The following is a 10,490-nucleotide window of genomic DNA, read 5'->3' on the forward strand; positions in this document are numbered from 1 at the left end:
GCCAAAATCACCCAAACAGTCCATAGGGTCAGCGTGCTGAGTCCAAGGACCAACGTGCTGATATGTGTACTGATGGACAGCCACTGACGTCCTGTGTGTGCTGACGGACACACACGGACAGCCACGGACGTCCTGTGTGTGCTGACGGACACACACGGAAGTCCTGTGTGTTGACGGACACCCACAGACGTCCTGTGTGTACTGAACAGACAGCCCACGTGGGCCAAAATCACCCGAACAGTCCACGGGAAAAGGCAGTGTGCTGAGTCCAAGGACCAGCGTGCTGATATGTGTACTGATGGACAGACACGGACGTCCTATGTGTGCTGACGGACACACACAGACAGCCACAGACGTCCTGTGTGTGCTGACGGACAGCCACAGACAGCCATGGATGTCCTGTGTGTGCTGGCGGACACCCACAGACGTCCTGTGTGTACTGAACAGACAGCCCGCAAGGGCTAAAATCACCCAAACAGTCCACGGGAAGGGCCAGCGTGCTGAGTCCAAGGACCAACGTGCTGATATGTGTACTGATGGACAGCCACGGACATCCTGTGTGTGCCGACGGACACAGACGGACACACACGGATAGCCACGGACGTCCTGTGTGTTCTGATGGACACACACGGACGTCCTGTGTGTGCTGACGGACACCCACGGACGTCCTGTGTGTGCTGACGGACACACACGGACAGCCACGGACGTCCTGTGTGTGCTGACGGACAGCCACGAACAGGCACAGACGTCCTGTGTGTGGTGGCGGACACCCACGGACGTCCTGTGTGTACTGAAAAGACAGCCCACGTTGGCCAAAATCACCCAAACAGTCCACGGGAAGGGCCAGCGTGCTGAGTCCAAGGACCAACGTGCTGATATGTATACTAATGGACAGCCACGGACGTCCTGTGTGTGCAGACGGACACACACGGACACACACGGACAGCCACGGACGTCCTGTGTGTGCTGACGGATACACACGGACGTCTTGTGTGTTGACGGACACCCACAGACGTCGTGTGTGTACTGAACAGACAGCCCACGTGGGCCAAAATCACCCGAACAGTCCACGGGAAGGGCCAGTGTGCTGAGTCCAAGGACCAGCGTGCTGATATGTGTACTGATGGACAGACACGGACGTCCTATGTGTGCTGACGGACACACACCGACACACACAGACAGCCACAGACGTCATGTGTGTGCTGACGGACAGCCACATACAGCCACAGACGTCCTGTGTGTGCTGGCGGACACCCACGGATGTACTGTGTGTACTGAACAGACAGCCCGCGAGGTTAAAATCACCCAAACAGTCCACGGGAAGGGCCAGCATGCTGAGTCCAAGGACCAACGTGCTGATATGTGTACTGATGAACAGCCACGGACATCATGTGTGTTCTGACGGACACACACGGACAGCGACAGACGTCCTGTGTTTTGACGGACACACACGGACGTCCTGTGTGTGCTGACGGACACACACGGAAGTCCTGTGTGTTGACGGACACCCACAGACGTCCTGTGTGTACTGAACAGACAGCCCACGTGGGCCAAAATCACCCGAACAGTCCACGGGAAAAGGCAGTGTGCTGAGTCCAAGGACCAGCGTGCTGATATGTGTACTGATGGACAGACACGGACGTCCTATGTGTGCTGACGGACACACACAGACAGCCACAGACGTCCTGTGTGTGCTGACGGACAGCCACAGACAGCCATGGATGTCCTGTGTGTGCTGGCGGACACCCACAGACGTCCTGTGTGTACTGAACAGACAGCCCGCAAGGGCTAAAATCACCCAAACAGTCCACGGGAAGGGCCAGCGTGCTGAGTCCAAGGACCAACGTGCTGATATGTGTACTGATGGACAGCCACGGACATCCTGTGTGTGCCGACGGACACAGACGGACACACACGGATAGCCACGGACGTCCTGTGTGTTCTGATGGACACACACGGACGTCCTGTGTGTGCTGACGGACACCCACGGACGTCCTGTGTGTGCTGACGGACACACACGGACAGCCACGGACGTCCTGTGTGTGCTGACGGACAGCCACGAACAGGCACAGACGTCCTGTGTGTGGTGGCGGACACCCACGGACGTCCTGTGTGTACTGAAAAGACAGCCCACGTTGGCCAAAATCACCCAAACAGTCCACGGGAAGGGCCAGCGTGCTGAGTCCAAGGACCAACGTGCTGATATGTATACTAATGGACAGCCACGGACGTCCTGTGTGTGCAGACGGACACACACGGACACACACGGACAGCCACGGACGTCCTGTGTGTGCTGACGGATACACACGGACGTCTTTTGTGTTGACGGACACCCACAGACGTCGTGTGTGTACTGAACAGACAGCCCACGTGGGCCAAAATCACCCGAACAGTCCACGGGAAGGGCCAGTGTGCTGAGTCCAAGGACCAGCGTGCTGATATGTGTACTGATGGACAGACACGGACGTCCTATGTGTGCTGACGGACACACACCGACACACACAGACAGCCACAGACGTCATGTGTGTGCTGACGGACAGCCACATACAGCCACAGACGTCCTGTGTGTGCTGGCGGACACCCACGGATGTACTGTGTGTACTGAACAGACAGCCCGCGAGGTTAAAATCACCCAAACAGTCCACGGGAAGGGCCAGCATGCTGAGTCCAAGGACCAACGTGCTGATATGTGTACTGATGAACAGCCACGGACATCATGTGTGTTCTGACGGACACACACGGACAGCGACAGACGTCCTGTGTTTTGACGGACACACACGGACGTCCTGTGTGTGCTGACGGACACCCACGGACACACACGGACAGCCACAGACGTCCTGTGTGTGCTGACGGACAGCCACAGACAGGCACAGATGTCTTGTGTGTGCTGGCAGACCCCACGGACGTGCTGTGTGTACTGAACAGACAGCCCACGTGGGCCAAAATCACCCAAACAGTCCACAGGAAGGGCCAGCGTGCTGAGTCCAAGGACCAACGTGCTGATATGTGTAATGATGGACAGCCACGGACGTCCTGTGTGTGCTGACGGACACATACGGACAGACACGGCCAGACACGGACAGCCACGGACGTCCTATGTGTGCTGGCGGACAACCCACGGACATTCTGTGTGTACTGAACAGACAGCCCACGTTGGCCAAAATCACCCAAACAGTCCATGGGAAGGGTCAATGTGCTGAGTCCAAGGACCAACGTGCTGATATGTGTACTGATGGACAGCCACGGACGTCCTGTGTGTGCTGACGGACACACACGGACAGCCACGGACGTCCTGTGTGTGCTGACGGACACACACGGAAGTCCTGTGTGTTGACGGACACCCACAGACGTCCTGTGTGTACTGAACAGACAGCCCACGTGGGCCAAAATCACCCGAACAGTCCACGGGAAAAGGCAGTGTGCTGAGTCCAAGGACCAGCGTGCTGATATGTGTACTGATGGACAGCCACGGACGTCCTGTGTGTGCTGACGGACAGCCACGAACAGGCACAGACGTCCTGTGTGTGGTGGCGGACACCCACGGACGTCCTGTGTGTACTGAAAAGACAGCCCACGTTGGCCAAAATCACCCAAACAGTCCACGGGAAGGGCCAGCGTGCTGAGTCCAAGGACCAACGTGCTGATATGTATACTAATGGACAGCCACGGACGTCCTGTGTGTGCAGACGGACACACACGGACACACACGGACAGCCACGGACGTCCTGTGTGTGCTGACGGATACACACGGACGTCTTTTGTGTTGACGGACACCCACAGACGTCGTGTGTGTACTGAACAGACAGCCCACGTGGGCCAAAATCACCCGAACAGTCCACGGGAAGGGCCAGTGTGCTGAGTCCAAGGACCAGCGTGCTGATATGTGTACTGATGGACAGACACGGACGTCCTATGTGTGCTGACGGACACACACCGACACACACAGACAGCCACAGACGTCATGTGTGTGCTGACGGACAGCCACATACAGCCACAGACGTCCTGTGTGTGCTGGCGGACACCCACGGATGTACTGTGTGTACTGAACAGACAGCCCGCGAGGTTAAAATCACCCAAACAGTCCACGGGAAGGGCCAGCATGCTGAGTCCAAGGACCAACGTGCTGATATGTGTACTGATGAACAGCCACGGACATCATGTGTGTTCTGACGGACACACACGGACAGCGACAGACGTCCTGTGTTTTGACGGACACACACGGACGTCCTGTGTGTGCTGACGGACACCCACGGACACACACGGACAGCCACAGACGTCCTGTGTGTGCTGACGGACAGCCACAGACAGGCACAGATGTCCTGTGTGTGCTGGCAGACCCCACGGACGTGCTGTGTGTACTGAACAGACAGCCCACGTGGGCCAAAATCACCCAAACAGTCCACAGGAAGGGCCAGCGTGCTGAGTCCAAGGACCAACGTGCTGATATGTGTAATGATGGACAGCCACGGACGTCCTGTGTGTGCTGACGGACACATACGGACAGACACGGCCAGACACGGACAGCCACGGACGTCCTATGTGTGCTGGCGGACAACCCACGGACATTCTGTGTGTACTGAACAGACAGCCCACGTTGGCCAAAATCACCCAAACAGTCCATGGGAAGGGTCAATGTGCTGAGTCCAAGGACCAACGTGCTGATATGTGTACTGATGGACAGCCACGGACGTCCTGTGTGTGCTGACGGACACACACGGACAGCCACGGACGTCCTGTGTGTGCTGACGGACACACACGGAAGTCCTGTGTGTTGACGGACACCCACAGACGTCCTGTGTGTACTGAACAGACAGCCCACGTGGGCCAAAATCACCCGAACAGTCCACGGGAAAAGGCAGTGTGCCGAGTCCAAGGACCAGCGTGCTGATATGTGTACTGATGGACAGACACGGACGTCCTATGTGTGCTGACGGACACACACAGACAGCCACAGACGTCCTGTGTGTGCTGACGGACAGCCACAGACAGCCATGGACGTCCTGTGTGTGCTGGCGGACACCCACGGACGTCCTGTGTGTACTGAACAGACAGCCCGCAAGGGCTAAAATCACCCAAACAGTCCACGGGAAGGGCCAGCGTGCTGAGTCCAAGGACCAACGTACTGATATGTGTACTGATGGACAGCCACGGACATCCTGTGTGTGCCGACGGACACAGACGGACACACACGGACAGCCACGGACGTCCTGTGTGTGCTGACGGACACACACAGACGTCCTGTGTGTGCTGACGGACACCCACGGACGTCCTGTGTGTGCTGACGGACACACACGGACAGCCACGGACGTCCTGTGTGTGCTGACGGACAGCCACGAACAGGCACAGACGTCCTGTGTGTGGTGGCGGACACCCACGGACATCCTGTGTGTACTGAACAGACAGCCCACGTTGGCCAAAATCACCCAAACAGTCCACGGGAAGGGCCAGCGTGCTGAGTCCAAGGACCAACGTGCTGATATGTATACTAATGGACAGCCACGGACGTCCTGTGTGTGCAGACAGACACACACGGACACACACGGACAGCCACGGACGTCCTGTGTGTGCTGACGGATACACACGGACGTCTTGTGTGTTGACGGACACCCACAGACGTCGTGTGTGTACTGAACAGACGGCCCACGTGGGCCAAAATCACCCGAACAGTCCACGGGAAGGGCCAGTGTGCTGAGTCCAAGGACCAGCGTGCTGATATGTGTACTGATGGACAGACACAGACGTCCTGTGTGTGCTGACGGACAGCCACATACAGCCACAGACGTCCTGTGTGTGCTGGCGGACACCCACGGATGTACTGTGTGTACTGAACAGACAGCCCGCGAGGGCAAAATCACCCAAACAGTCCAGGGGAAGGGCCAGCATGCTGAGTCCAAGGACCAATGTGCTGATATGTGTACTGATGAACAGCCACGGACGTCATGTGTGTTCTGACGGACACACACGGACAGCGACAGACGTCCTGTGTTTTGACGGACACACACGGACGTCCTGTGTGTGCTGACGGACACCCACGGACACACACGGACAGCCACAGACGTCCTGTGTGTGCTGACGGACAGCCACAGACAGGCACAGATGGCCTGTGTGTGCTGGCAGACCCCCACGGACGTGCTGTGTGTACTGAACAGGCAGCCCACGTGGGCCAAAATCACCCAAACAGTCCACAGGAAGGGCCAGCGTGCTGAGTCTAAGGACCAACGTGCTGAGTCCAAGGACCAACGTGCTGATATGTGTACTGATGGACAGCCACGGACGTCCTGTGTGTGCTGGTGAACACAGACATACACACACGGACACACATGGACAGCCAAGGACGTCCTATGTGTGCTGGCGGACACCCACGGATGTCCTGTGTGTACTGAACAGACAGCCCATGTGGGCCAAAATCACCCGAACAGTCCACAGGAAGGGGCAGCATGCTGAGTCCAATGACCAACGTGCTGATATGTGTACTGATGGACAGCCACAGACATCCTGTGTGTGCGGACGGACACACACGGACACACACGGACAGCCACAGACGTCATGTGTGTGCTGACTGACATACACGGACATCCTGTGTGTTGACGGACACCCACGGACGTCCTGTGTGTACTGAACAGACAGCCCACGTGGGCCAAAATCACCCGAACAGTCAACGGGAAGGGCCAGTGTGCTGAGTCCAAGGACCAGCGTACAGATATGTGTACTGATGGACAGACACGGACGTCCTATGTGTGCTGACGGACACACACGGACAGCCACAGACGGAGTGTGTGTGCTGACGGACAGCCACAGACAGCCACGGACGTCCTGTGTGTGCTGGCGGACACCCACGGACGTCCTGTGTGTACTGAACAGACAGCCCGCGAGGGCCAAAATCACCCAAAAAGTCCACGGGAAAGGCCAGCATGCTTAGTCCAAGGACCAACATGCTGATATGTGTACTGCTGGACTGCCACAGACATCCTGTGTGTGCTGACGGACACACACGGACACACACGGACAGCCATGGACGTCCTGTGTGTGCTGACGGACACACACGGACGTCATGTGTGTGCTGACGGCACCCACGGACGTCCTGTGTGTGCTGACGGACACACACGGACAGCCACTGACGTCCTGTGTGTGCTGACGGACAGCCACAGACAGGCACAGACGTCCTGTGTGTGCTGGCGGACACCCACGGACGTCCTGTGTGTACTGAACAGACAGCCCACGTGGGTCAAAATCACCCAAATAGTCCACCATAAGGGCCAGCGTGCTGAGTCCAAGTACCAACGTGCTGATATGTGTACTGATGGACAGCCACGGACGTCCTGTGTGTGCTGACGGACACACACGGACACACACGGACAGCCACGAACGTCCTGTGTGTGCTGACGGACACACACGGAACTCCTGTGTTTTGACGGACACCCACAGACGTCCTGTTTGTACTGAACAGACAGCCCACGTGGGCCAAAATCACCTGAACAGTCCACGGGAAGGGCCAGTGTACTGAGTCCAAGGACCAGCGTGCTGATATGTGTACTGATGGACACACACAGACGGCCACAGACGTCCTGTGTGTGCTGACGGACAGCAACAGACAGCCATGGACGTCCTGCGTGTGCTGGCGGACACCCACAGACGTCCTGTGTGTACAGAACAGACAGCCCGCGAGGGCCAAAATCACGCAAACAGTCCACAGGAAGGGCCAGCGTGCTGAGTGCAAGGACCAACGTGCTGATATGTGTACTGATGGACAGCCACGGACATCCTGTGTGTGCTGACGGTCACACACGGACAGCCACGGACGTCATGTGTGTGCTGACGGACACACACGGATGTCCTGTGTGTGCTGACGGACACCCACGGACGTCCTGTGTGTGCTGACGGACACACGCGGAAAGCAATGGACGTCCTGTGTGTGCTGACGGACACACATGGAAAGCCACGGACGTCCAGTGTGTGCTGGCGGACACCCACAGACGTCCTGTGTGTACTGAACAGACAGCCCACATGGGCCAAAATCACCCGAACAGTCCACGGGAAGAGTCAGCGTGCTGAGTCCAAGAACGATCGTGCTGATATGTGTACTGATGGACAGCCAAAGACGTTTTGTGTGTGCTGACGGACACACATGGACAGCCACAGACGTCCTGTGTGTGCTAACAGACCCACACAGACGTCCTGTGTGTGATGACGAACACCCATGGACGTCGTGTGTGTGCTGACGGACACACACGGACAGCCACGGACGTCCTGTGTGTGCTGACAGACAGCCACAGACAGCCACGGACGTCCTGTGTGTGCTGGCAGACACCCACGAACGTTCTGTGTGTACTGAACAGACAGCCCACGTTGGCCAAAATCACCCGAACAGTCCACGGGTAGGGCCAGCGTGCTGAGTCCAAGGACCAACGTGCTGATATGTGTACTATTGGACAGCCACGGACGTCCTGTGTGTACTGATGGACACAGACACGGATAGACACGAACAACCATGAACGTCCTGTGTGTGCTGGTGGACAACCCACGGACGTCCTGTGTGTACTGAACAGACAGCCCATGTGGGCCAAAATCACCCGAACAGTCCACGGGAAGGGTCACCGTGCTTAGTCCAAGGACCAACGTGCAGATATGTGTACTGATGGACAGCCACAAACGTCCTGTGTGTGCTGATGGAGACACACAGACACACACGAACAGCCACGGACGTCCTGTGTGTGCTGACGGACACACATGAACGTACTGTGTGTGTTGACGGACACCCATGGACGTCCTGTGTGTACTGAACAGACAGCCCACGTGTGCCAAAATCACCCGAACAGTCCACGGCAAGGGCTGAGTCCAAGGACCAGCGTGCTGATATGTGTGTTGATGGACAGCCACAGACGTCCTATGTGTGTTGACGGACACACACGGACACACACAGACCAGGGATCAGCGGATGTTGCTTTTAGGACTCCGCTGGCACCTTATGAGAAATCAAAGTTTTTGGGTTCCGGGGGGAGTATGGTCGCAAGGCTGAAACTTAAAGGAATTGACGGAACGGCACCACCAGGAGTGGAGCCTGCGGCTTAATTTGACTCAACACGGGGAAACTTACCAGGTCCAGACATAGTATGGATTGACAGACTGAGAGCTCTTTCTTGATTCTATGGGTGGTGGTGCATGGCCGTTCTTAGTTGGTGGAGCGATTTGACTGGATAATTCCGTTAACGAACGAGACCTCAGCCTGCTAACTAGCTACGTGGAGGCATCCCTTCACGATCGGCTTCTTAGAGGGAGTATGGCCATTTTGGCCAAGGAAGTTTAAGGCAATAACAGGTCTTTGATGCCCTTAGATGTTCTGGGCCGCACCCGCGCTACACTGATGTATTCAACGAGTTCACACCTTGGCCGATAGGCCCGGGTAATCTTTGAAATTTCATCGTGATGGGGATAGATCATTGCAATTGTTGGTCTTCAACGAGGAATTCCTAGTAAGCATGAGTAATCAGCTCGTGTTGACTATGTCCCTTCCCTTTGTACACACCGCCCGTCGCTCCTACCGATTGAATGATCTGGTGAAGTGTTCGGATCGCGGCGACGTGGGTGGTTTGCCGTCTGCAACATCGCGAGAAGTCCACTAAACCTTATCATTTAGAGGAAGGAGAAGTCGTAACAAGGTTTTCGTAGGTGAACCTGCGGAAGGATCATTGTCGTACCCTGGAAACAGAACGACCTGAGAATGATGAAACATCACTCTCGGTAGGCCGGTTTCTTACTGTGCGTGCAGATTCCTTGGTTATACGTTCATCCATGCCCAAGACTTCAGTTTTGGTTGGATCGTACGCATAGCTTCCGGATATCATCAAACCACGGCACGAAAAGTGTCAAGGAAAATGCAACTAAACGGCCTGCTTTCGCCAACCCGGAGACGGTGTTTGTTTGGAAGCAGTGCTGCAATGTAAAGTCTAAAACGACTCTCGGCAATGGATTTCTTGGCTCTCGCATCGATGAAGAACGTAGAAAAGTGTGATACTTGGTGTGAATTGCAGAATCCCATGAACCATCGAGTCTTTGAATGCAAGTTGCGCCCCAAGCCTTCTGGCCGAGGGCACGTCTGCCTGGGTGTCACAAATCGTCGTCCCCCCATCCTCTCGAGGATATGGGACGAAAGCTGATCTCCCGTGTGTTAACGCACGCGGTTGGCCAAAATCCAAGCTAAGGACGCCAGGAGCGTCTTGACATGCGGTGGTGAATTCAATTCTCGTCATATTGTCAGACGTTCTGGTCCAAAAGCTCTTGATAACCCAAAATCCTCAACGCGACTCCAGGTCAGGCGGGATCACCCGCTGAGTTTAAGCATATCAATAAGCGGAGGAAAAGAAACTAAAAAAGATTCCCTTAGTAACGGCGAGCGAACCAGGAAGAGCCCAGCTTGAAAATCGGACGTCTTTGGCATTCAAATTGTAGTCTGGAGAAGCGTCATCAGCGACGGACCGGGCCCAAGTTCCCTG

At 56.1% G+C, this 10,490-nt stretch overlaps 1 non-coding gene across 1 annotated transcript; it reads left to right on the forward strand.

Moving 5' to 3' along the window:
- Positions 1-9,951: 9,951 nt before the first annotated feature.
- LOC125594428 lies at positions 9,952-10,107 on the forward strand. The gene has a single exon (XR_007329855.1). It is a non-coding gene; the product is annotated as a 5.8S ribosomal RNA (ribosomal RNA).
- Positions 10,108-10,490: the final 383 nt, after the last annotated feature.

Source organism: Brassica napus (assembly GCF_020379485.1).
Source record: "Brassica napus cultivar Da-Ae chromosome A8 unlocalized genomic scaffold, Da-Ae chrA08_Random_1, whole genome shotgun sequence".
NCBI lineage: Eukaryota > Viridiplantae > Streptophyta > Magnoliopsida > Brassicales > Brassicaceae > Brassica > Brassica napus.